Source organism: Natrix helvetica (genome assembly GCF_964273705.1).
Source record: "Natrix helvetica genome assembly, chromosome: 1".
In the NCBI taxonomy this organism is placed as follows: Eukaryota; Metazoa; Chordata; class Lepidosauria; order Squamata; family Natricidae; genus Natrix; species Natrix helvetica.
Genome location: NC_138548.1, coordinates 357,033,421 through 357,059,719, shown reverse-complemented (window position 1 = coordinate 357,059,719; position 26,299 = coordinate 357,033,421). Strand labels below are relative to the sequence as shown.

The 26,299-nt window shown below is 43.5% G+C and overlaps 2 protein-coding genes across 3 annotated transcripts in view; both read right to left on the bottom strand.

Annotated features, from left to right (window-relative positions):
* The window catches only part of LOC309384276 (uncharacterized protein), a 259,594-nt gene extending 245,415 nt beyond the window's left edge, over positions 1–14,179 (bottom strand). Inside the window, exons 1-2 of one of the 2 annotated variants that reach the window (XR_014174015.1) lie at positions 14,087–14,179; positions 7,721–11,133 (exon numbers count right to left, since the gene is read on the bottom strand). The gene's annotated coding sequence lies outside the window, so the exon portion shown is untranslated. Of the gene's footprint in view, positions 1–7,720; positions 11,134–14,086 lie in introns of those variants that run through there. The other variant, XR_014174016.1, reaches the window with a different exon arrangement.
* The window catches only part of LOC309384227 (uncharacterized protein), a gene marked incomplete at its 3' end in the record, with an annotated part of 83,442 nt that overhangs the window by 47,407 nt on the left and 9,736 nt on the right, over positions 1–26,299 (bottom strand). The gene's annotated exons all lie outside the window — the stretch shown is intronic.

Sequence of the window (26,299 nt, the reverse complement as noted above, 5' to 3'; positions counted from 1 at the left end):
ATGACTGAAACTTTTCCCACAATCAGGACATTCAAAGGGTTTCTCTCCTGTGTGAATCCTCTGATGAATCACCAGGCTTGAGTTCTGACTGAAATTTTTCCCACAAAGAGGACATTTAAAGGGTTTCTCTCCTGTGTGAATCCTTTGGTGTTTTGCCAGGTTGGAATACTCACTGAATCTTCTGTCACAATGAAGACATTCAAAAGGTTTCTCTCCTGTGTGCGTCCTCTGATGGCTTATCAAGTTAGAATTACGACTGAAACTTTTCCCACAATCAGGACATTCAAAGGGTTTTTCTCTTGTGTGAGTCCTCTGATGGTTCACCAGCTCAGAATTCCGATTAAAACTTTTCCCGTAATAAGGACGTTCAAAGGGTTTCTCCCCTGTGTGAATCCTCTGGTGTACTACCAAGCTGGACCTATGACTGAAACATTTCCCACAATCAGGACATTCAAAGGGTTTCTCTCCTGTGTGAGTTCTCTGGTGTTTAACCAAATAGGAATGCCAACGGAAACGTTTGCCACAATTAGAACATTCAAAGGGTTTCTCTCCTGTATGAGTCATTTTGTGTGTCGCCAGGCTTGAATTCCGACTGAAACGTTTGCCACAATCAGGACAGTCAAAGTGTTTCTCTCCTGTGTGAGTCCTCTGATGTTTAACCAAATGGGAATTCCAACTGAAACGTTTGCCACAATCAGAACATTCAAAGGGTTTCTCTCCTGTGTGAATCATTTTGTGTGTCGCCAGGCTTGAATTCCCACTGAAATGTTTGCCACAATCAGGACATTTAAAGGGTTTCTCTCCTGTGTGAGTCCTCTGATGATTCACCAGGTTTGAATTCTGACTGAAACCTTTCCCACAATCAGGGCATTCAAAGGGTTTCTCTCCTGTGTGAGTCCTCTGGTGTTTCACCAGGTTGGAAATCTGACTGAAACATTTGCCACAATCAGAACATTCAAAGGGTTTCTCTCCTGTGTGAGTCCTCTGGTGTTTCACCAGGTTGGAAATCTGACTGAAACCTTTCCCACAATCAGGGCATTCAAAGGGTTTCTCTCCTGTGTGAGTCCTCTGATGTTTAACCAAATGGGAATTCCGACTGAAATGTTTGCCACAATCAGAACATTCAAAGGATTTCTCTCCTGTGTGAGTCATTTTGTGTGTTGCCGGGCTTGAATTCTGACTGAAACGTTTGCCACAATCAGGACATTAAAGGGTTTCTCTCCTGTGTGAGTCCTCTGGTGTATTACCAACTGGGAATTTGCAATGAAAGTTTTCCCACAATCAGGACAGGTATATGATTTCTGTCCTGTCTGTATCCTCTTGTGTACCACCACAATGGAATATTTACTGAAAGTTTTCCAACAATCAGCACATTCAAAGGGTCGTCTCCTCGTGTGAGTCCTCTGATGTATCACCAAGTTGCCATGCTTGCAAAAGCATTTACTGCATTGAGAGCAGTTATAGGGCTTCTCTCCTGTGTGGGTCCTTTCACGATCCACAAGGGAGCTGATCTAACTAAATCTTTTCCCACATTCGGATAATTTATATGGCTTTCCTCCAGAGTGGATCCTCTTATGCATAATATGTGCTTTACTATGTGTTCTTTTCCCACAACAGGCACACCTATGGAGCTTTTCCACCCCTGAGGTTCTTGAAGAGGTCAAAAATACATGTTGCATGGACCTTTGATTCAAGCTACTGTTTTCTTCCTCACAGGGCAAAGCCTGCATTACTGTCTTTGTGGCTATCCAATTGTCTCTTTCCTCCCCCCTGACTCCTAGATATTTCCTTCTTTTTCTAAATTGAAAAAAATAATCTCCTTTGACCTTTTCATGTAATCTATTGTTCAGTTCTTCGTACTCTACTTTTTCCAGTTTGAAATCTTTTCTGGATTTTCTCCCCTTTATCACTCACCAGCTGGGGAAAGAGAAGAATTGTGTGCTTTCCTGAAGGCTCAATTTGCTTTTATCTTCAAAGTTGCTGGTTATTCTCAGTTCTCCGGAGTCCTCTTACTGGTATCCTCTTCATCTGTAAGATTTAAATAAAAGTGTAAGTTTAAAATTGTTTCTTTATGAAATGGTTGCAGAAGATGTAAAAAGCAAGCATGCCACAATGCTGAAATAGCTTCTAATGTTAATTATGATTCATTTGACACACTGAAGTTTACTGAGATCCAAGTTCAAATATACATTCAATCACGAAATACACTTGTTGACTTACGTCCATCACAAATTCTTCATACTGCAATTATTGGGTAGAACCTCTGTAGTTTAAATAAATGTTTTACTAAAAATGTTATTTCTTTTTCACACTTTAAATGTTATAACGGAAACTCAATTTAAACTATGGCAGATGGACCTCTCTAAGTTTATGTGGGAAGGGGATAAAACAAAAAATTAAACATGAATTATTGCAATATGCAAAGGAAAGAGGTTTGAGTTGACAAGATTTGAAATTGTACTTTGATGCTTGTTGTTTTCTAGTAAAAAGAGTGAGGGACTCTTCAAAATAAAAGCTTCCTTGAGCTTGACAGGCACGAATAAAGATTTTGATGACAAAGCTCTTTATGGTATGATAAGGTTAAAGCAAATGTTGATTTTAATCATCACTTTGATAGACATGCATTCCTCTTTGGGTGTCTCCCCAGAAACCTTTTTAAGAAAAGAAATGGTGGCAAGGCCAGACTGGTAGACTTATGGTCAAATAATATTATTCAATTATCATGACCCTATCTTCAAATCTACAACTTGGAATCAGAAGGATGTTTGTCATTGATTCATATATTTACAATTGAAGGAAATATTTGAACTAGACAAAAAAAGCTATGGATATGATTTTGTGAAAAATGAATTGGAAATTGGAAATGAATTGTTGAACATATTACATTTAAGGTTTATAAACTGCTATTGAAATTGAACTTGCAGAATGAGTATGTAAAGCATTGTATGATTCAATGGGCAAAGAACTTTGGATGTAATATAATGTTTCAACACTGGAAAAATATAACAGAATTAGAGTTCAAAGGGACCTTGGAGGTCTTCTAGTCCAACCCCCTGCTCAGGCAGGAAGTTCTATGCCAAATGGTTTTATGAGTTTAGTATCTAACATTGAAGAAATTCTCAAGAATGGATAAAGGCACCTTGAATGTTGGAAATGTAAATAAGAGATTTTATCATTTATGGTGGACATGTGACAAAGAAATATTGGAGTAGGATAAAGAGACTATAAAGATAAAAGCAGAAAGTTTTTTTTTAGTGGCTAAAGAACTTGGGGAAAAAATGAAACTTTGATGTTAAATGTGTTGATGGCATCAAGAATGCTATATGCACAAAAATAGAAGAATATGGAGTTAGCAGAGATTGCTAAATTGACTGCTTTGAATAAAGAAAAGAACAGGATTAATTTGAAAACTGCTTTTGGACTTTTATTTGTGAGATAGGAAAAAAATGAAAGTTTGATTTTGGGTTTTGTTGATTAGGTAAATTTGTTGTTATAGAAGGGGCTAGTTTATATTATCATATAAATGTAAATAGTTGAGGTTTTATATTATTATTCTACTGCATCCAAAGAGTCAGAAGACAATGCTTTTCTTTTCCCTTTCCCCTACACTTTCCTTTCTTCCTATTTCCTCCCACTTTCCATTATTTTTATTTCTTCATTGCACTTCTGTATTTTACATTTTACATTTTGATGAATTAATAAAATATTTATGTAAAAACAAATTATTATCACCCTAAAGGATTATTATGAAATATATCTAGAAATTCTGGGGATGGATTATACAATTGTAGAGGCCTACAGAGAGAAGTACAAATACACACACTTATAAATATGTGTATATGTGGAAAATCCATGTGTTCTCAGCCAGAAAGCTGTCCCAAAACCCAAAATAGTTGCAGTCAAACCTTCTGTGCTAATTTTAGAGATGTGGGGGCTTTAATTGATAAAATGATGCCTAAAGACTCTGCAAGATTTGAAGCATCAGTTTTGCCATGGAAGTTCCAAGTAAGGGCAGAAAACACTGTCCACAACCACACTGGTGACATTACTATTGAAGCAGTCCTCACGTACTGACTGCATTTGGGACTGGCATCTGTGTCACTAAGCAGCCTGATCAGGAAGCATGATATCACAGGACAATGCCAACTTACATCTATTCCTCTACAGTTGTTAAGCGAATCACTGTGGGTTGTTAAAGGCAAGTTCACCTGACTATGGCTTGCAACTTCCTGCTGGAATCCCCACTGATTTTGCTTGACAGAATCTAGCTGGGAAGGTTGCAACTGGGGATCCCGAGTGTGGGACGCTGAAACCAGCATAAATGTGCACCGGTTGGCAGAAGCATCCTAGAAATAAGAAATCTCCTGACAGCGACCAGTGGAACGGCTTCCCTTCCCAAGTTGTGGAAGCTCCTCCCTGGAGGCTTGGAAGAAGATAATGGAGAACCATTTGTCTGAAATGATCTAAGTTCTCGTGCTTGAGCAGGGGTTTGGACTGCATGATCGCCAAGGTCACATCCAACTGCCTTTGTCTAGCTTCCAGTTGCTTCTCTGCTTCCACGCTGTGGAGGAAATCAAGCAGCCTTTCTTGCTCCGAGCCTCTCCTCCAACCTGTCCTCAACTCACCCACCAGCTGCTGCTGCTTCGACTCTTGTAGGAGCCCAGAAGCTACTCGGCTTCTCTTCCACCCGTCAGCGATTCAGTAGATCCTGCACTTCTCTCCCCTCCATTCTAGCAATGCAGCACTTGATGGTTTTAACTCCTTAAAGCTCAACCCCAGATACCTTCACGGTTTTCTTGGCGTCAATGTTGCCCATCTGACCGCCATCTCCCGATAGGAGGGGGTAAAACAGTCTCTTCCCGTCTCTGCCTATTAAGGCGTTTGCAAGACGTTTGCACGGATTACATGCCATCAAGTCATTTTCCACTCCTACCAACCGACCTTTGCAACAGATGCGAAATAGGGAAATGTGATATAGTGAAAGCTGACACTACTTAATTTGTGAAGATTAGCTACAGGCTGAGCCTTGAACGTTCATGAAGTTTTTACAGAATTACATAAGAGCTGGAAGAGACCTATTCTCTAAGCAGGAGACCCTCTACCGTTCTGGACAAATGGCTCTCCAGTCTCCTATTAAAAAACCTCATTGACGGAGCAGCCACAATTACTGGAGGCAAAGCATTTCCACGGATTGATTGTTCTCACTGAAAGGAAATGTCTCCTGGATTCTAGGTTGGATACCTTTTTGATAAGTCTCCCCCTGTTATTTCTTGTCCTGCTCTCAGGCACATTGGACAATGGATCCACCGCCTTTTTTCTGTGTCAGCCCCTCAGATATTGAAAGACTGCTATGATGGCATCCCTACTCCTGCTCTGTGTTAGACTAGACATATCCAGTTCCTGCGATAGTTCATAGGAGGAGAAAGAAAGAAGTTACAAGGAGGGCATGTATTGTCAGAGAAGCAGGAAAATAATAGACATAATTTATTGTCCACCAGAAAATAATTTAGCAGACCTCATGACAAAACCATTAAGTATACAAAAGCACAAAGGTCTTGTGAAACTATTTGGTTTAAATGCTGTCCAGCTATAAATTAGAGGGGTCTTAGGATATTAAATTTGGTAGCTGAAACAGTTAAATTGGACAATGGGCAGGAACAGCAGTTGAGTTGATTGATGGCTTCTGCATGAGGCAATCTACGCTATGATTGGTTGCTGTGGGTGTAAAGGGGGAGTTTCCCAGTTTTCCCGCTTTTTTTCTTCTGTGTGCTCTGTATGCTATTTGGAATTACCTCAGGATGTTCCTGTGTTCCTGCCCATCTTGTTTGCTGTAAATATATATGTTAAATATATTTACATATAAAACTACCAATTTTGTCCCAATGTCACAGACTTCATTTGGAAACTTGCTGCACAATTCCCTATCAAAGGACTATGTCTATTACACCCAGAAAAAAACCATCCTGAAATACACCATGTAAGCCAAGTGGGGAGAGTGGAAGGGAAGAGAGGAAAGAAGAGGAAAGGAGAGAGGGCGGCAGAGGTGAAGAAAAGAGGAGAGAGGAGGAGCAGAAACAAGAGAGAGGAAGGGGAAGTAGGAAAAAGGAGGGATGGTAGAGGGTAGGGAGGAGAGAGGGAGAGGAGGTAATGCTGCTGCGGAATAGGTGTAATATGATGTATGGAAAGCAAAAGAGCAAATGAGAGTTGTGGGTAGATGGTAAGAGGAATTGATATAATATTGAATAATACATAAGTGTTTGTTAAGATGTAATGGTATACCTTTGGATTTTTAATGAAAAATTTAAAAAATTCAAAGAAAAAAAGCCATTTGCAGTGGATGCTATTTGCTGGAAGCATCATGGGGAGGAAATAATCATTGTCGTATCCAGCTGGTGGATTACCCACAATGATGTAATGGATCGTGGTGAGAAAAAATATATTTCTCCTCTGGGAGATCCCCTTCCTCTGGGACTGATGGAAGCATTTAGGATTATGAGCGTGCACAAATGGATGGATCTGTCCCAAATGAATCCCTTTATGAGCCTAAACTCTTCCCAAGAAGCTCCCACAGCCACTTCTTAAAAGCCCCCTCACCATGGTTTGGAAACTGCAGGTTTGTTTGGAGAAGGCCGAAGCGGATGTGGCTCCTACAGGTTTGGAGCTAACAGACTCAATGTGTGATGAATTGGACTTTCTTAAGAAGATTGAGAAATGGACCTATTATATCTAACTGGAAAACAATTTGGAAAATGGATCAATCAAGAGGTTTTATGATTTGGGGGAATAAGACACAATTGTTGTCTTATTGTTCTGAACTGAAATATTAAGAAAAAGTTTTATTAATAAGAATCAAACAGATATATTTCTTCCCCCACTAATATTGCTCCAATATATTTATGAGTATTTTATTGGAGGGGGGGAATAATATAGGTAAATCTGCTTTTGTCTTTTTAATGCACATTTTTCTTTTTAAATGTTTTGTCTATCCTTGTTTTGTTTTTGAAAAAAAATCTTCTTTGTACTTTATATTAATTTTCTGAATAGAATAGTTTTTCTAAAAAATAAAAGTCCCTTTACCAGAAGCAAATTCATGATGCTGCTCTGTACCTATTTTCTAAACTGCCTCTAAATTAATAGAATCATAGCATCATGGCGTTGGTTGATTTGTACAGCAGCAGTGTAAAGTGATTGTATCATTTCTTGTTGTATTGATACTATTTCTGTTGATGCAGCCTAGGATTGCATTGGATATTTTTGGCAGCTTCAGCACAATACTCTTACAAGTGATACTTTTCCAATTATCATGTGCCACAGAGATACATGGCCTGCCCTTTAAGAGTTCTGTGGGAGGCAGCCACCACAATTTCTAACACAGTTTACAAAATGTGAAGTCAGCAAAACAGAATAGTTTGTCCCACTCTCACGCTACAGTGACCCAGAAGCAGCCACCATTTTGACACAGAGGCAGGTATACTAAAAGGGCAGTTTCGTACACTAGTCCACCACATGGCCCAGGGGTGAATCCTAGGCACAGACCCAAAAGTTGGGGTAGGGGAGGCTAGGCCTCCAAGTGAGCCCTGAGTCCCCCAGCCCTGAGATAGTTACTGTTCTACTTAACGATGTGCAGATTTATTTAACTGCTTCATTAGAAGAGCAGGAAACGGGAGTAGTTAAGCAAGGTTATCTCACTTAACAACCATTGTAACATGCAACTGTAATTGGCAAGCCCCATTAGCAATAGCATAAGCACTTAAGACTTATATACTGCTTTACAGCCATCTCTAAGTGGTTTACAGAGTCAGCATCTTGCCCCCAACAATTTGGGTCCTCATTTTACCACCTCAGAAGGATGGAAGGCTGAGTCAATCTTGAGCATGGTGAGATTCGAATTGCCAAATTGCAAGCAGCTGGTAGTCACCAGAAGTAGTTTGCAGTACTGCACTCTAAACATTACACCACCATGGCACATTACAGTTGTATCTCGAGAAATACTTCTATGGTGACGGGTATTATGGAGCTCAAATTCTGGAGGACACCAAAGTAGAAGATGGAACTCAATGATCAATATACAAAAAGCATCACCCAAAAACCTTTTTCGAGGAATTCCACAACTTCTGCAAAGGAAATATCCAGAAATTGCTGCTGATCATCAGAAACAGGTAGTTAGACTTTATCAGACTAAGATTTTTCAACCCACCTACAAGTATTTCACTAAAAAGCATCAGGCGAGAATTTAAATAGTACATTCCTGAGCTACACTCCTAATGAGAATTCATAAATGAAATTCAAGCCTTCTCTAAACTCATCAACTTTTGACTCAAGTGGATTTCCCTGTGGGCAATAAGAGACGATTTATGCCTGAAGCATTGGTCACAGAGAGGACATTTGAAAAGTTTCTCTCCTGTGTGAGTTGTCTGGTGTCTCACGAGGTGGAAATTTTTAATGAAACGTTTCCCACAATCAGGACATTCAAAGGGTTTCTCTCCTGTGTGAATCATCTGGTGTACTACCAAGCTGGACTTTTGACTGAAACATTTCCCACAATCAGGACATTCAAAGGGTTTCTCTCCTGTGTGAGTCCTTTGGTGTTTAACCAAACAGTAATTCCAACTGAAACGTTTGCCACAATCAGAACATTCAAAGGGTTTCTCTCCTGTGTGAGTCCTCTGATGAATCACCAGGCTTGAATTCTGACTGAAACCTTTTCCACAATCAGGACATTCAAAGGGTTTCTCTCCTGTGTGAGTCCTCTGGTGTTTCACCAGGCTTGAATTCTGACTGAAACCTTTTCCACAATCAGAACATTCAAAGGGTTTCTCTCCTGTGTGAGTCCTCTGGTGTTTCACCAGGTTGGAAATCTGAGTGAAACATTTGCCACAATCAGAACATTCAAAGGGTTTCTCTCCTGTGTGAGTCCTCTGATGTTTAACCAAATGGGAATTCCAAGTGAAACGTTTGCCACAATCAGAACATTCAAAGGGTTTCTCTCCTGTGTGAGTCATTTTGTGTGTTGCCAGGCTTGAATTCCGACTGAAACGTTTGCCACAATCAGGACAGTCAAAGGGTTTGTCTTCTTTGTGAGTCCTCTGGTGTTTCAGCAGCCTGGAATTGTGGCTGAAACTTTTTGCACAATCAGGACATTCAAAGGGCTTCTCTCCTCTGTGAGTCGTCTGGTGTATCACCAGGCTGGAATTGTGACTGAAACTTTTCCCACAATCAGGACATTCAAAGGGTTTCTCTCCTGTGTGAGTCCTTTGGTGGTTCACCAGGCTGCCGTACCGACTGAGACTTTTTCCACAAATAGAACATTCAAAGGATTTCTCTCCTGTGTGAGACCTCTGGTGTATGACCAGGCTGGAACTGTGACTGAAACGTTTCCCACAATCAGGGCACTGATACGGTTTCTCTCCTTTGTGAATCCTTTGGTGTTTCCCCAGGCTGGAATTGTGACTGAAGCTTTTCCCACAATCAGGACATTCAAAGGGTTTCTCTCCTGTGTGAGTCCTTTGGTGGTTCACCAGGCTGCCGTACCGACTGAGACTTTTTCCACAAATAGGACATTCAAAGGATTTCTCTCCTGTGTGAGACCTCTGGTGTATGACCAGGCTGGAACTGTGACTGAAACATTTCCCACAATCAGGACACTCATAGGGTTTCTCTCCTGTGTGAATCCTCTGGTGGTTCACTAGGCTGGAATTCTGAGTGAAACTTTTGCCACAATCAGGACATTCAAAGGGTTTCTCTCCTGTATGAGTCCTCTGGTGATTCACTAGATGAGATTTGTGACTGAAACTTTTTCCGCAATCTGGGCACTCATGCAGTTTCTCTCCTGTGTGAGTCTTCTGGTGATTCACCAGGTGGGAATTCTGTCTGAAGCTTTTTCCACAAACCAGACACTCATACGGTTTCTCTCCTGTGTGTGTCCTCTGGTGACTCACTAGGTGGGACTGATGAATGAAACATTTCCTACAATCTGGGCACTGGTGCAGTTTCTCTCCTGTGTGAGTCCTCTGGTGTATTAGGAGGTCATAATTCTGACTGAAACTTTTCCCACAATCAGGGCATTCAAAGGGTTTTTCTCCTGTGTGAATCCTCTGGTGAGTCACTAGGCTGGAGTTGCATCTGAAACTTTTCCCACAGTCAGGACATTCGAAAGGTTTGTCTCCTGTGTGTGACCTTAGGTGTCTCGTGAGGTGGAATTTTCTATTGAAACTTTTTCCACAATCAGGACATTCAAATGATTTCCGTCCTGTGTGAGTCCTCAGATGATTCCCTAAGTGGGATTTTTGACTGAAATGTTTACCACAATCTGGACACTCATAAGGTTTCTCTCCTGTGTGCATCCTTTGGTGTATCACCAGGTCATAATTTCAACTGAAACATTTCTCACAATCGGGACATTAAGAGGGTTTGGTGTCTTGTGAGGTAAAATTTTCTAATTAGACTTTTGTCACAATCTGATTTCTTTACTATGTGAGTACTCCGGTGGTTCACCAGGTGGGAATTCTGACTGAAACTTTCCCCACAATTTAGACACGTGATTTCTGCCCAATATAAATTATCTGGTGTTTCACCAAGTTGACGTGTATGTTAAAGCTGCATTCCTGTATGAGTACTTCCATCAAGCACAAGGGAGCTGTTTTGATGAAAGCTTTTGCCACATTCAGAGTGTTTGTATTTTGCAATGTGAATCATTTTCTGCATAATCAGCCATGATTTGGAGTCTGTATTTTTCCCCACAATATGCATATCGATGGAGCTTTTCCACCATGTGTGATACCTTGTTTAGTTGTGCTTTGATTGCAGCTACTGTTCCCTTCCTCACAGAGTGAGGTCTGCTTCACTGTCTGCCCTATGTGGCTGTTCAATTGACCTTTTCCTCCCCACTGACATCCAGACATTGCCCTCTTTTTCGGAATGGAAAAATAACCTCTCTTGACTTTTCATGAAATGCATCTTTGACTTTTCATGAAATGCATCTTCTTTGTCTCTCACCTGCTAGGGAAGTAGAAGAATTGTGTGGTTTCTGTAGGAAATGGAAAATATTTTGATTTCTGGCTTGATTTGTTTTCCTTTTCAAAGTTGCTTGTTACTCTCAGTTTTCCAGACTGCTCTTATCGGCATCCTCTTTGCCTGTAAGATTCAAGTAAAAGTGTAACTTTAATTATTTATGAATGGTTGCATATGATGTCAAAAAAGGGGGAAAAAAGTTTACATTACAGGTAAAAAGCAAACATGCCACAATGCTAGAATAGCCCTTATATTAGTTATGATTCACTTGACACACTGAAGATTACAAAGTTCACGTAGCCATTTAATCATGAAATTCTCTTTTTGACTTGAATCAATCACAGATTCTTAGAATGGCAATTATTGGGTAGAATCTCTGTAATTAAGATGAATAGAATATAGAATAAGAGAGCTGGAAGGGACCTTGAGGGTCTTTTGGTCCAACCCGTTGCTCAAGCAGGAGACCCTGTATCAGTGATGGCGATTCCTTTTCCCCCCGGGTGCCCAAAGCACACTTGCGCATGCTATTCGTGTGCCCACCACCTTAATTTAATGCCCCCATGCCATACCCTCTGCGCATGCACATCCCCCCCCCCCCGGTGCATGCGCACATGTCTTTCTTGGAGACTAGGGACGGCAAAATGGCCTCCCAAGCTCCCCCCCTGGAGGCCTGACTTCCGACTTCCAATGGGCCCAGTAGGTCTGTTTTTCGCCCTCCCCAGACTCCAGAGGCTTTCATGGAGCCTGGGGAAGGTGAAAACAGCCTCTCCTGCACCCCAGAGGCCCTCCGGAGCTGGAAAGGACTTGCTTTCCAACTTCCGGTGGGCCCAGTAGGTCCATTTTTCGCCCTCCCCAGTCAAGAGTCTTTCTAAGAGCCTGAGAAAGGCAAAAAACAGCCCAATACGCAAACCAGAAGTTCGGGAACAGACTTCCGGCTTGCCTATTGAGGTGTTTTTTGCCCTCCAGAGGCTTCAGGAAGCTTCAAAACAGCCAAAAATCAGCTGGCCATTGCATGCATGTGTGCTGGACCTGACAGAGCAATGCCTTGTGTGCCCTCAGAAATGGCTCCGCGTGCCACTTGTGACACACGTGCCATAGGTTTGCCATCACAGCCCTATATCATTTCAGACAAGTGGCTGTCGATTCTCTTTTTGAAAACCTCCAGTGATTGAACACACACACAACTTCCTTTTGTTGATTCCTCTAATCCAGGGGTGTCAAACTTGCATCGTCATGTGATGTATAGAGATTTATTTCCCTTTCGCCAAACCTGGCGTGGGCTTGGCCAGCATATGACGCATCTAGCCTGTGGGCCACGGGTTTGATAGCCCTGCTCTAATCATTATGAATTTTCTCTTTGGTTCTAGGATGCTTCTCTCCTCAGTTTCCATCCATTGTTCCTTCTATTGGAACACTGCTATCATGTCTCCGCTGGTCCTTCTCATTAGACTAGACATACCCAATTCCAGTAACCATTCTTTGTATGTTTTAGCCTTCAATACCCTAATTACCAAAGATACATTTTCTGTTTCAGACTTTACCAATACTTGTAAGTGATACTCCATTTAAACAATGGCAGATGGAGATCTCTAAGTTTATATTGCAAGGGGGAAAACCAAGAATTAAATATAAATTATTGCAAGATGCTAAGGAAAGAGGAGGTTCAAATTGTATTTTGATGCTTGTTGTTTTGTCTGGTAAAAAGAGTGGGTGTCTCTCCAAATTAAGAGGTTACTTGAGCTAGAGGGCCATGAATTAAGATTTTGATGGCACGGTTATTTCTGGTATCATTTGGTTAGGGAATGATATAAAGGCAATGAACTTTGGATATATAAAGAAGAGCTTTTGATAATTTATGTTGCACGTGACAAAGCAAAGAAATAGCGGAGTAGGGTACACATCTTAATACAGAAGACTATTAAAGTTATATAAAGATAAAAACAGTTTTCTTTTAGGTTTAATGCATAGAGAACTGAGAGAGGGAATACAAAGATAGAGTGAAACTGCCTCCGTTGCATTTTAACTTCTCAGAGGCTGGTGGGAGATGTTGCTGTGAGTGGGGAGTCTGAGAGGGAGTACAGAGGAAAAAGGTAGCGGCCCTATATAGAACCGTATAACTATAAACCAAAAATATCAATAATGCATTCAGGGTTAGTGCGCTTGAGATTGTGTTTATTTTATTTCAAAATAAGCTTAGTTCAGTGCAATACTTGTTTTGCAGCTGTCTTTCGCAGTACTCTTTTCAAATTTGGATACTGTCCTCTTTGTAAATAAATTACTAGTCTACATGGACAGAATCTCTAATCTGTGCTCCCCAAGCAGAAATTAGGTGCCCATTTCATGCCATTCCACTCTATTGAGCTGGGAGAGAAAGAGAGAGTGGGGCAGGGAAAGAGCAAGAGAGGGGGGAGAGAAAGAGAGGGGGAGGGGGAAGAGGGAGGGAAAGAGAGAAATGATGTTATAAAAGTTTTTTTTTAATTGTTGCTAAACATAATATTTAAAAAACAGGAAAAGGGGGGCATAAAATGCATTTATCACGTTTTTCTTAGAACAATTAGTTGAACTCTGCCTTGTTTAATCATTATTTTTTTCAGTTTAACCTGGTTGATTCATGGAATGGGGCACCAATAGGAAATAATGTGCTTGTTGGCTGGACATGGAAGTAAAAAAACAAATCCAGCAGGTACACAGAGAATAAGAAAATGAAAAGGGACCTTGGTGGTCTTCTAGTCCAATCCTCTGCTCAGGTAGGAGACCTGATAGCACTCCGGAGAAATAAATGTACAATCTCTTCTTAAAAAACCCCAGTGATGGAGCACCCATAATCTCTGGAGGGAAGCCATTCCCAAAGAATCAACCTTAAACTTCAAAGAGACTTTTTAAATCTTCCCACCAGAAGGAAAATTGCAGCGACCACTTTAACAGCGGGCAGCATTAGTGCGCTTAAATTTGGGGAGGAAGGAACCTGCAGCAGCTGACATCCTTCAGCCTGGTTGTTTCTCTGCTTCCACATCAAGGAGGAAATCAAGCAGCCTTACTTGTTCCCGGACTCTCCTCTGACCTGCTCTCAACTCACCTCCCAGCTGCAGCTTCGATCCTGGGAAGAGCACAGGATCCACTCTGCATACCACCTTCCGCCCATTGAGTGATCCGGAAGAGGAAGTTGCTGGGCTTCTCTTTGCCTCCGGTCCGTTCTAGCAATTTAGTACTTGATGGTTTTAAACCCTTAAAGCTCAACCACATATGCCTCTACTGTACTGAGGGTTTTAGAATTTAGATGCTGCCTCTCTGACCGCCATCTCCTCATAAGAGGCAAAATAACACTTTTATATGTCGGTACATGCATAATTTTGTATTTATTTATTTATTTAGTCATGTTTATGCAGTGTATATTGGAGGTGGTGACCCTTTGAGAGCTGTATGCAATGAAATTTCATTTTAATGTATGCTGATCAGTGTAATTCAAAGTGACAAAGTTATTCAAAGTCTCATCCTTACCTAAGGCTTTTTCAAGATGTTTTCATTGGTTAAATGCTATCAAGTTGTTTTCGACTTCTAGAAACCTACCTTTGAAACTGATGCAGGTGAAATAGTGGAATGTGATGCTAATACTTAGCTTGTGAAGATTAGCTGTATGCTGAGCCCTAAAGGTTTATGAAGGTCGTACAGAATCACATAAAAAGAGGTGGGAGAGACCAACATTCCTGACAAATGGCTGTTGAATCTCCTCTTTAAAAAGCTCCAGATGGACCATCTACAACTTCAGGAGGGAAGCCATGGAAGCTGTCAGGTCATCCTTGCTCCTTCTCTGTGTTAGACTGGACATATCATGCAATTATTCATTGTATGTTTCCCTTAACATCGTTGTTGCTCTTCTCTGCTCTCTTTCTAGAGTTTCAACATTTGATTTTTCTCATGGTGATGAACACTGGATGCCTAAACTGGTGTAGTCTTACCAATACAGTATAATGTACACAGCACTAATACTTCTTGGAATCTTGATACTATCTCTCTGCTGATGTAGACTAGGACTGCGTTGGCTTTTTCTGCAGCTGCAGCACACTGGTAGCAGATACTTACAGAGGTTGTCCACTAAAATTCCTAGATCCCTCGCACAGTTACTGCTGTTGAGACATAGTCAAAGTCAAGATCTTTTTTCAAATGTTAATCTGAATGTTCACATTTTCTTTTCCCTGTATCCTACACCAGGGAAGCTTTTTTAAAATCATTTTTATCTTTACTTCAATATGTGGGAACATGTGTGCGGAATGCCCTTGCCATTAAACTTACTGAACAGTTTTGTATTAAAAATGATTGATGGAGGCACTGATTTATCCTTTCGAAGCACATTGGGAAAATGGACCTTGCCCTCCCGTTTTAAAAAGTCCAAAATACCATCATCCGTGTACCAACCTGAAGCTGTATGTTCTTCTTGGTTTCTAGTTGCTCGCTAAGAAAGGATTTTTCAAAATGACCATCTAATCATTAGTATTTCTTATACAGTATTATATTAACACACTCTGATGCTAAGGAGTTAGACATTCTACTCCCCCTCCCCAGCTGAAAACAACTCTGTTCCTACTGACAGTTGCCTCACATTCCATTTCCTCAGTTCAAACTGGCAGAGGTTCCATTCCTTCACTCAGGAGCAGTCTGGAACTCCTTGCAGTACTAAACGTCAGTATTTCACCAAAATGTCTACATCTTCCATCTCCTGCATAGTGTCCCAGCATCAACTCACTTCTGACACTGTCTTTCTCAGTTCAGACGAATCTGTTCCTTTTACTGTAACACCAGTTAAGGGAAGAGAGTGGAAAATGTAGGAAAAGATTTACAGATGCAATTAAGAGAACACAGGTAAGGGAAGCTGCAAAAAAGTATTGTCAAAGTCATCCCAAAGTCAATAGGGAGGCAGGAAAAAAACAACCCCTACGTTAATCAGGCAGCTACAGCTAAATACAATGAAAAGATATCACAAATCAGATCAATGCCTTGTACTAATAAATATTTGTCTGGTTTTAAATATTGATTACTCCAGGGAAAAGGTCATTGATCTCAGACCTTGGTTATCCTGTGCCTGGTGCCGTGCCCTGAAGTAGCAGGATGAGACTCCCAGGATGTGCTGCAGTGGCAGTAAAGTCCAGCTCCCCCCCCCTTGAGCCCTATCCTGAACCTTTACACAGCCTTCTCACCCACCAGCATCCAATGGCAGAGCATTTTCTTTCTGCTGCTCGGAAGTACAACGGATGTGTCAGATTCCTAACGGGATACTGCCTTTCAAATGAAGGAAGGGGGGATCATGGGGGATAAGCTGTATTTTATAACCTTTTTCCTGGCACCTAAGCGCCCTGCAGTATTCTCACTTTCTTTGGAACGTAGTAAGGAGGGAGGGCCATGTGGATTGTTTCAGGTTGTTGAAAGTGGAAGAAGATCTTGGGAAAGGCTCCTTATCTGCTTCTCAGGACGGCCATTATAAAAACATCTTCACACCTGTGGATTGGCTGAATCCACATTAGGACTGGAGGGAGCTGGAAGCCCTTTCTGATCAAGAGAAAACCTTTGAAGAAACCAGGAGAGAAGACCGGCTGAGCACCACATCAACCAGATGGTTATAGAGGTGCTAGAAAACATCAGCCTGCAGGGGGAACTGGAACTGCCACCCAGAGGAGCAGAAGCCACAAAGGGGTGACTACCCTAGACCCCACCGCAGGGGATCCAGCTGACACCGCTGCAATAACTGCTGTCACAACAAATCCCCACCCAGCAACCTGAGCCACCATGAATATACCGGGTCAGCCCAGGGGCCTACAGTTGGAGAAACAGACACCACCCTTAGGGGTGAAATTTGATGGTAACCCACAGCAGCTGATGTTCTTCATGGCGCATGTACTCACCTACATGCAAGAATACGGTGCGCATTTCAAACCCAAGGTGCTTAAGTACGAGTCGTCACACTCACATTAGAGGGAGCTGCAGCCAGATGGATGGTCAACCTGCACAATGCGGACGCCGCCAAGTTGAGAAAGTTTGACAGATTCATGATGGCTCTGCGTCACCATTTCGAAGACCGCCTAGCCGACTGAAAACCCCGAGACCGAATCAAAGTTGTGAAGCAAGAGCAATAATCCTTACTGAATACACTGTGGCATTCCGGGACCTGGCCTGCTGCATACTAGGTGGTCAGGATCTACAGACCCAAGGCCTGAGACTGCTGTTATGCAATGCGAGGTCCGTTGTCAATAAGGCCCCCCTCATCCACGATCTAATTTTGGAGGGGGAGCCGGACCTCGCAGGAATAACTGAGACCTGGTTGGGCCACGAGGGAGGCCTACCCCTCGTGGAAATGTGCCCGCCAGGTTATCGAGCATTTCACCAGCCTCGGGCCCAGGGAAGGGGCGGTGGGGTAGCAGTGATTATCCGGGAAGACTTGGAGCCGAGAGAGTTCACTGTGCCGCAGACATCCGGGTGTGAGTCCCTTGTCGTGAGATGGGGCCCAGGGAGGCAGTTGGGCCTGCTGATAGTATACCTGGCTCCTCGCTATACATCAGCGGCCCTGCCTGAACTCCTCGAGCTGATCTCATCGGTGGCGGTTGAGACCCCCAAACTTTTAGTGATGGGGGATTTTAACCTGCCGTCGATGGGAGAAGCGTCTGAGGGGGTTCGGGAGTTCATGGCTTCCATGACAGCCATGGACCTGACCCAATTAATTCAGGGCCCTACTCACGAGGGAGGCCACACGCTGGACCTTGTCTTTGTCTCTGGCCAGTGGACGAGTGATCTGGGAATAGGGGATTCAACTATTATTCCCCTGTCATGGTCAGATCACTCACTTCTCCGGCTTGACTTCCCTGGTGCTACCCCCCGCTGCGGGGAGGCGGAACCGGAAGGTATTAGATGGTTCCGCCCCAGGCGCCTGATGGAACCAGATAGGTTCCAGACGGAGCTTGGGCCACCTCCTGTGGACCTGACCCGCCCCCGAGTGGAGGACCTGGTAGATGCCTGGAATAGTGCGACTACCGGGGCCCTAGACCGGGTGGTGCCTTTGCGGCCTCTCCTGCGGCGACAAACCACCCTGGCGCCTTGGTTTACCGAGGAGCTAAGGGTGATGAAACGCCACAAGAGACGCCTAGAGAGTCGTTGGAGATCCTCCCGTTCCGAATTTGACCGAGCACAGGCCCGAGCCTATTTGAGGACGTACCTTGTGGCATTAAGAGCGGCCAAACGTCAACATTGTGCCGCTCTTATTGCGTCCGCAGATAACCGCCCTGCCGCCCTGTTTCGGGTGACTCGCTCCCTCTTGTTTGAGAGACCGCGGGAAGCCCCTTTACAGGGCAGAGCAGAGGAGTTTGGGAAATATCTACAGGACAAAGTCGCTCAAATCCGGATGGGATGGGCCCCTTTCAGTGGTCCAATGGAGACGCCCGAGGCGAGTCTTGAGGGACCGTTCTGGGAGGAGTTTGACTCGGTTGCCATCGAGGATTTGGACAGGTTGCGTGGACGACTGCGTCCTACCACATGTTTATTGGACCCGTGTCCCTCCTGGCTTGTACTGGCATCCTGGGAGGTTACGCGCGACTGGCTCCTGGGCCTAGTGAACGCTTCGTTGGGTGAGGGGTTTCTACCGGCCGCCTTGAAAGAGGCGGTTGTGAGGCCCCTGCTCAAGAAGCCTTCCCTGGACCCAACGGATCTAGTCAATTATCGTCCAGTCTCCAACCTTCCCTTTTTAGCGAAGGTTGTAGAGAGTGTGGTGGCACAACAGTTCCCATGTCACCTGGAGGAGAATGATTATCTAGACCCGCGCCAGTCCGGCTTCCGACCCGGGCACAGCACGGAGACGGCCTTGGTCGTGTTGGTTGATGATCTCTGGAGGGCCAGAGATAGGGGTTGTTCCTCTATCCTGGTCCTATTAGATCTCTCGGCGGCGTTCGATACCATCGACCATGGTATCCTGTTGCACCGGCTAGAGGGGCTGGGAGTCAGGGGCACTGTTTTACGGTGGTTTGGCTCCTACCTCTCTGGCCGGATGCAACGTGTGTTGGCAGGGGAGCAGAGATCGACCCGGAGCCCCCTCACATGTGGGGTGCCACAGGGGTCGGTGCTCTCGCCTCTCCTGTTCAACACATACATGAAACCGCTGGGCGAGATCATCCGTGGTTTTGGGGTGGGATACCATCTGTATGCTGATGATACTCAGCTATACATTTCCACCCCGAACCACCCCAACGAGGCCGTTGAAATGATGTCCCGGTGTTTGGAGGCCGTACGGGTCTGGATGGATGGCAACCGACTAAAACTCAACCCTTCCAAGACGGAGTGGCTGTGGCTTCCGGCCTCCCGGTTCAACCAGTTGCTTCCATCTCTGGCCATTGGGGGCGAGCAACTGGCCCCCATGGAACGGGTGCGCAATTTGGGCGTCCTCCTGGATGCCCGGCTGTCCATGGATGACCATGTAACAGCCGTGGCAAGGGGGGCGTTCCATCAGGTTCGCCTGATGCGCCAATTGCGCCCCTTATTGGACCGGGATGCCCTACGCACAGTCACCCATGCGCTGGTGACGTCTCGCCTGGACGACTGCAATGCTCTCTACATGGGGCTTTCTTTGAGATGCACTCGGAGACTGCAGTTGGTCCAGAACGCGGCCGCGCGGGTGATTATGGGGAGGACTAGATACTCCCCCATAACACCTCTCCTGCGCGAGCTGCACTGGCTTCCTGTAGTCTACCGAGTGCGTTTCAAGGTTTTGATTATGATCTTTAAAGCGCTTCATGGCACAGGACCTAGTTACATGCAGGATCGCATCCTGCCCCATACATCCCTACGACCAATCCGCTCACACAGAGAGGGACTTCTTCGGGTGCCGTCCGCTAAACAGTGTCGGGGGGCGACACCCAGGAGCAGAGCCTTCTCTGTGATGGGCCCAGCCCTGTGGAATGACCTCCCCCGTGACATCAGGATTACTTCCGATCTCCGCTCCTTCCGTGTACAGCTGAAGACCCACCTCTTTCAATTATCTGGCCTGGCTCAACCGTAAATTTTTTCTTATTCCTCCTGACAGTCCTTTTAAATTTTAAATTGTGGTATTACTAATGGGGTATTTTAATGGTGACTTTTAATTGTCTAAATGTGATGTAATCTGTTACCTCCTCCGTGCATGTATGTCTGTGCATGTATGTCTTTGTATATGTGTGTATTTGGATGTCTATGTGTTTGCACGTTTTATGTTTTATATGTTTTATTGTACGCCGCCCCGAGTCCTGTCTGGAGAGGGAGCGGCTAATAAATTCAAATTTATTATTATTATTATTAGTTTTGACTGGCCGGAAGACATCCTGGTGAGCTGTTTCAAAGATGGATTAAATGATGACCTCTGCAATGCCTGTGTCACCAGAGGAGCACCGGATTGGCTGCCTGAGTGGTACCTCACCATAGAGTAAGCTGAGATTGACATGGTTAGGGACCCATACTGACAGAGCTGAGGCTGGAAGAGATCCCCACTCCAGGGGAAAAGATTCAAATTGCCATCTGAATTCAGGTCCAAATGGGGAGAAAGGCGCTGGAAGCATGGAGACTGCTTGAAAAGATGGTTTAATGATGGGCAGGACCAAATGATTTTAGATCCTGGAGAAAAAAAAGGCACATGAGTGAGAGACATTTATACCCTCTGCTGGACTTTGAATTTGAGCTTGTATTCTGATTGGTTGTCAGACCCCCATGGGGCCATGCAGGGGGAACTATTTAGGCTGACATTTGAGTCCCAAGCTTGGTTGACTCTTGCTGGGTGATGATATAATGAAAGGGCTTTGGGATTCCTATTATGACTCTGCCTGAAGGAGGTAGATCTTTGTTATGTAGAATATACTGGCCCAGGCCTTAATGGCCCATTGACAAAGGTAGGGTGAGTGTGAGATTCTGCCTCCCTTTTAGGGGAAATATTCTGCCCGTTTACTATTTCCTAAAATATTTCATATTTCTAGGAGAGGAGTGGGTGCTAACATGCTACAACCTGTTCTTTGAATTTGGGTGGTAGAGAATGTAAATTTTAATCCCATCGCTGGATATAAATGTCTTTTACTTGTGAATAACCTGGCCCAGTCTTTCTTAATGAACACAAAATATATACTGATGGCTGTTAAGAAAGACTGCTTTCTTTCTTTAAAAACATGTGTCTCCATTTCTCCTTTGGGGAAATATTCTGCCTCTTAAAATTTCCCAAAATATTTTTTTTCTTTAGGGGTGGGGAAGGTTGTTTCCCACAATCCCAAAACTTTGACTGATTTCCTGTGGCATCCAAGGATTGAGGACAAGGCAGCACCATCAGGCCAGACACTCCAAGGGAGCCAGCTTCATTCCTGCTGTCCAGGACTGCATCCAAGAGCACCCACAACACCAATTCATTCCTTAAGGAGGAAATTTTATACCTGAAAAAATGGCATTTGCTTCTGTAAATCTGTCTGCATGGAAGCCTCCATTAGGTCACAGAGAGAGAACAATAAGCAGCAGGGCTTAGAACAGTGATGGCGAACCTATGGCACAGCATGCGAGCGCTGGACAGCTGAGTTCACCTTTTTAAAAGCTATTTTTCGCCTTCCCCAGGATCCAGAGGCTTTATAGGAGCCTGGGGAGGGCGAAAAGAGCCTCCCCCGCCCCCCGGAGGTTTCAGGGACTGTCCGGAGGCTTCCCTGACGCCTTCTGAGCGCTTAAAACCAGCCTCCAAGCAAACCGGAAGTGACTTCCGGGTTGCTCGGAGGGTCATTTTAAGCGCTCCGAAGGCATCAGGGAAGCCTCCGGACAGTCTCTGAAGCCTCCAGAGGGCCTCCGGGGGGCGGGGGAGGCTCTTTTCGCCCTCCCCAGGCTCCTATAAAGCCTCTGGATCCTGGGAAAGGCGAAAATAGCTTTTAAAAAGGCATGTAAAAATGGGGGTGGGGCGTGTTGTGCGCGCATGCGCACTGGGGGATCGCGCGTTGCATTATGGGTGCGGCATGCCCGCATACGACCCCCCCGCGCTCCCCCCACTTGTGGCACGCGAGCCAAAAAAGGTTCGCCATCACTGGCCTAGAAAATGGGGTCTAAAAAAGAGGGCTTGATCGTCTATATATGGTAGAAATGTTTCAAAATAAATATTTGTAAAAAAGCCAAAAGGAAAAATAGAATACTCCACCAAAGAATAAGGCTGGTTGAACACCATGTTAACGTTTTCAGAGCAGTATCCTGCACTGCCATTTTAATGCAGATTTAATAAAGTATGAATGGTGATAGCGGCCATTTCATCTATTGGCTCCGTTTCTATCCGCGAGGACCTGAAATTTCATAATGTTTGTTGGATCCGGTTCAGAACTGGGAGAATCATCAGGGAAGTCAGACAGACCCTCTGTAATTTTATGATTTTTCAAAATCTACAAACCCACTGGGAACTTCCGGTTGTACTTCCAGCGCCTTCAGAAGCCTGATACATGAGCTCTGCGGTCAGCTCTGACCCTTCATCAGAGGGTCCAAATTTGGACCATAGCCACCCTGAAGGGTGGTGAAGTAAAGGGGGACCTCCTGGCAGGTAGAGGAGAACCGTATCTCTCCTCCCTGACTTGGAAAGCCCCCTCAACTGAAGACGAGGAGCAGTGGCAGTCAAAATGGCTGCCATGAAGCCAGGGACAGCCTGAATACCCAAGACTGTTGTGGAGTGGAGAAAGTGAATGGAGTGTGATCTGGGTGAGAAAATATTTTTTATTGGAAGTTGAAATCCAAGGGGGAAGCATATTTAAAGCTATTTGTTGAAGCGGCGATTGGGCACCCAGGGAAAATACCAGAGAATTGAAGAAGGAAAAAATATGTTTTTTAAATGATAAATAAAAACTTGGTAAGCAAAGTTAAAAGATGTGATATTGAGAGCATTTTAAAATGCTGGAATTAAAGTCCCAAATTTCTTGTTCCAAGTATTGCCCAATTATTGGATTTATAATTTTAAAATAATTGAAATTAGAACAGTCAACAATATTGTAGAGAGACTGAAGCAGACAGAAGCGAAAGCGCCATCTGCTGATGAAAAGGGAAATATACAAACTTGGAAATAACTATTCAAAATGGCTGAAATATTTGTTGGACACAGACCTACTCTAAGACCACTAAAGATTTGATTATTAACTAAGGACTTCAGTGGGGAACAATAATAATTATATATTAATATGTTAAGATATTCAAAAGGACAGAAAGATGGTTCGGAAATGAACGGTGATAAAAGGCATACATAAATAATATGAAATAATGGAAATGAAATGTCATATTTAGGAATAATAAGATTATATTTATGTGTACTGCAATGTATGTTACCCAGTTACCACACCATTCATGCACTGATATCTATAAAGATTATAAAAAATAAAAATTCAAAAAAAAATATTTGAAAAATTGGGGGGGGAAAGCTACAAGCCCACCGGCACAGTCTTAGTGGTGGAAACTCTGGAGGTAAATAGCAATGCAACAAATTAGGAGGCAGAAGCCTAATTGCAGCTCACATCATCAGAGGCACAAAGCGGCTGGATTGAGGTACTATTGAAACTGAAAATTTAAATTTATAATGAGGGAAATAAAGCTGAAGAAGACAGATTGGTTATAAAGGTGCAGAATGCAAGAGAGACAGATTACAGGTAGATTAACAATTGTAGCATGTTAGAAACCCACTGTATGTGTGGAGACCTCACACAAAAGAAGAATTGAGAAAAGAGTTTTGTGTTCAATTTTTAAAATTTTATTATTAAACTTATTCACTGCACATCTGGCAGCTTGAAGCCATTCTGAGTGCCTTGCCCTGCCCTAACATTCATAGCAACACTGATCCTACCCAATTTTCCCCTTGCCAAAAGCTATTGATAGTTCTTATATTTCACAATGCATTATTACAAATTATTTTCTACCGTTCAATTTTTTTCTCACATCGCCATCACCAAGGGGATACAATAGATATGTCAGCATGCTGCTATCACCCAGATGCAATCAAAGAGAAACAAGCAGGCACCTCCAAGAAAACGAGATCACAGCAGGAGTTGCTAGTAAACTTGAAGATCCTGTCATCAAAGCCATCATCCTTTTTCTCCACTGAATATTCCTACAGCTCTTCTCTATCAGGTTCATCTGCACAGTGTTAAGGTAGTGAAACAGAGCAGTTTCTCCCTCTCCCACGTGACAAGAACTCAGAAGCAGCTGCCACCAGCTAAGGCAGGTGTGACAAAATGGCAGCTGGTTCCACAAGTCCATCACATGGCCCAGGGATGAATCCTGGCGGTGGGTTTCAAAAGATTTTGCCACCGGTTTGGGCATGGCTAGGTGGGGGGCATGTGACTGAATGGACGGGGCCAATGTGATGTCACTCACGCCCACACCCACTCAGTCACATGATCCCCACCATCGTCTAGCCACAGCCACCGAATCTGAGGCGAAAATTTCTCTTTTACAACCTTAATGTCCAAATTGACTCAAGGACTGCTTTTATTGGCGGTCCAATGTGCTCGCGACTCCTCTGCGCCTTCTTGGCTTTCCCCGCTGCCATGGCTGCTTCTACCTCAGCACCAAATAATTCGTGCCCCCGTTACACACACACTCCTGCACTTGCCCTGGGGGCACCCTGGCAGTAGCAGCTAAGTGAGGGAAGGAGAGGGGCTAGAGAACAAAGCAGGCAACAGCCAAAAATGTAATAGATGACAGCAGCCGCTCTCTCCCCCGGGAAGTTGGGGGGGGCACGCTGAAGGGCCTGGCTCCTCTTGTCTTCCCCTCGCTCCTTTCTACGGTGAACAAAGCAAATCTTCATGGTGGCAGCTGGCTGTAAGCTGGCAAAAAGTCCACCACTATTGCCACCATGTTCTTCGTGCATGGGCACCCCTTAGACTTTCAAGTCCAAGGGGTGCCCATGCATGAAGAACATGGCGTCGGCGTCAGAGGACTTTTCACCAACCAGAGGACTTTTCGCCAGCCTGTGGCTGCCTCTTTGAAAGCTTCTTTGTGGAGAAAGCTGACGTCGCAACACGACGTGCGATCTCGGAGCTCCAAGATCACAGTCGCTACTTTTGCCGCTGGACGGTCCATCTGGACCTAAACCGTCCCGCAGAGACGGTCACAGGGAAGAGTCACCGTCTTGCTGATCTCAGGGACATCGCAAAGTCCCTGATTGATCTAAAAGAATCTCTTCTAGCCGGCGACAAAAAGCACAGCCTCAAGCTGCTGAAGTTGGGACAGCTCCGCAATGGAAGGAAAAGCAGAAAGAGAAAGTGTGTCCATCTGGTGAGGAAATTTTATTTTTATAAAAGACTACCCCCAAAAAATTGAAGTTAAATCAAATTGGTAAAGAAAAGGAAATAAGCGGCGGAATTAAGCATTATTGGACAGTGTGTTATCTTTTTATTTTATTTTTTATTTTTCTATTGATGGAAGTTTTGTGAATATTTTTTACTTTTTAAAGTGAAAGTTTTGGATTTTCTTCTTCTATTTCTTTTTTATCTATGGATTAATTTTTTTCCTTTACTTCTACAATATTGGTTGGGATGGATTTTTTCTTTTTATTTGGTTTCATTTAAGAACTTTATTTCTTCTAAGCCTGAAACATAAAGAAGATTTAAAAGGTATGTAAAGAGGGTAGTAACCTTAGAGGGAAAATAAGTTACACTGCCACTTGGAGGTTGAGACCTGGAAACATTGCTTTTTCTTTTTTCCCATTGATCATTTTGACCTTGCACTTCAAAGGCTTCAGCTTATTTATAAAGAAGGGTTAAGGAGAGAAATTTTGACCAAAACACTACTGATAACCAAAGATAAACTGATTAAGGAAGCTGATGGAGGGTTTCGAGATTTTACAAGATATGTAATAAGCAACAAGTTGCGAAGAGAAGTCCAAACAAATTTGATTAAGGAAATAACAGAAGACCAATTCCACAAATGGCAAAAGAAATAGATAAATAGAACAGATAAAATACAAACCCGAAATCTTTCTGCTGGGAATAATCAAAGGGAAATATACAAAGAAAATTAAGTACATATTAATACATCTGCTAACTACAGCTAGAATAGCATTTGCCCAATGCTGGAAACAAAATAATGCCCCCTCGGAGAGAATTAGTGATAAAAAAAACCTTTGGATTGTGCAGAGATGGACAAAATAACACTGAAATTAAAAGATAAAGAAGAGTCGGAATATTATGAAATTTGGAACAATTGGTATAAATGGCTGCAAAACAAGAAAATTAATTAAGCCGAAAAACATATATAAATACATATAGAACTGTATATAAAGGTGTTATAGGAAGTTATC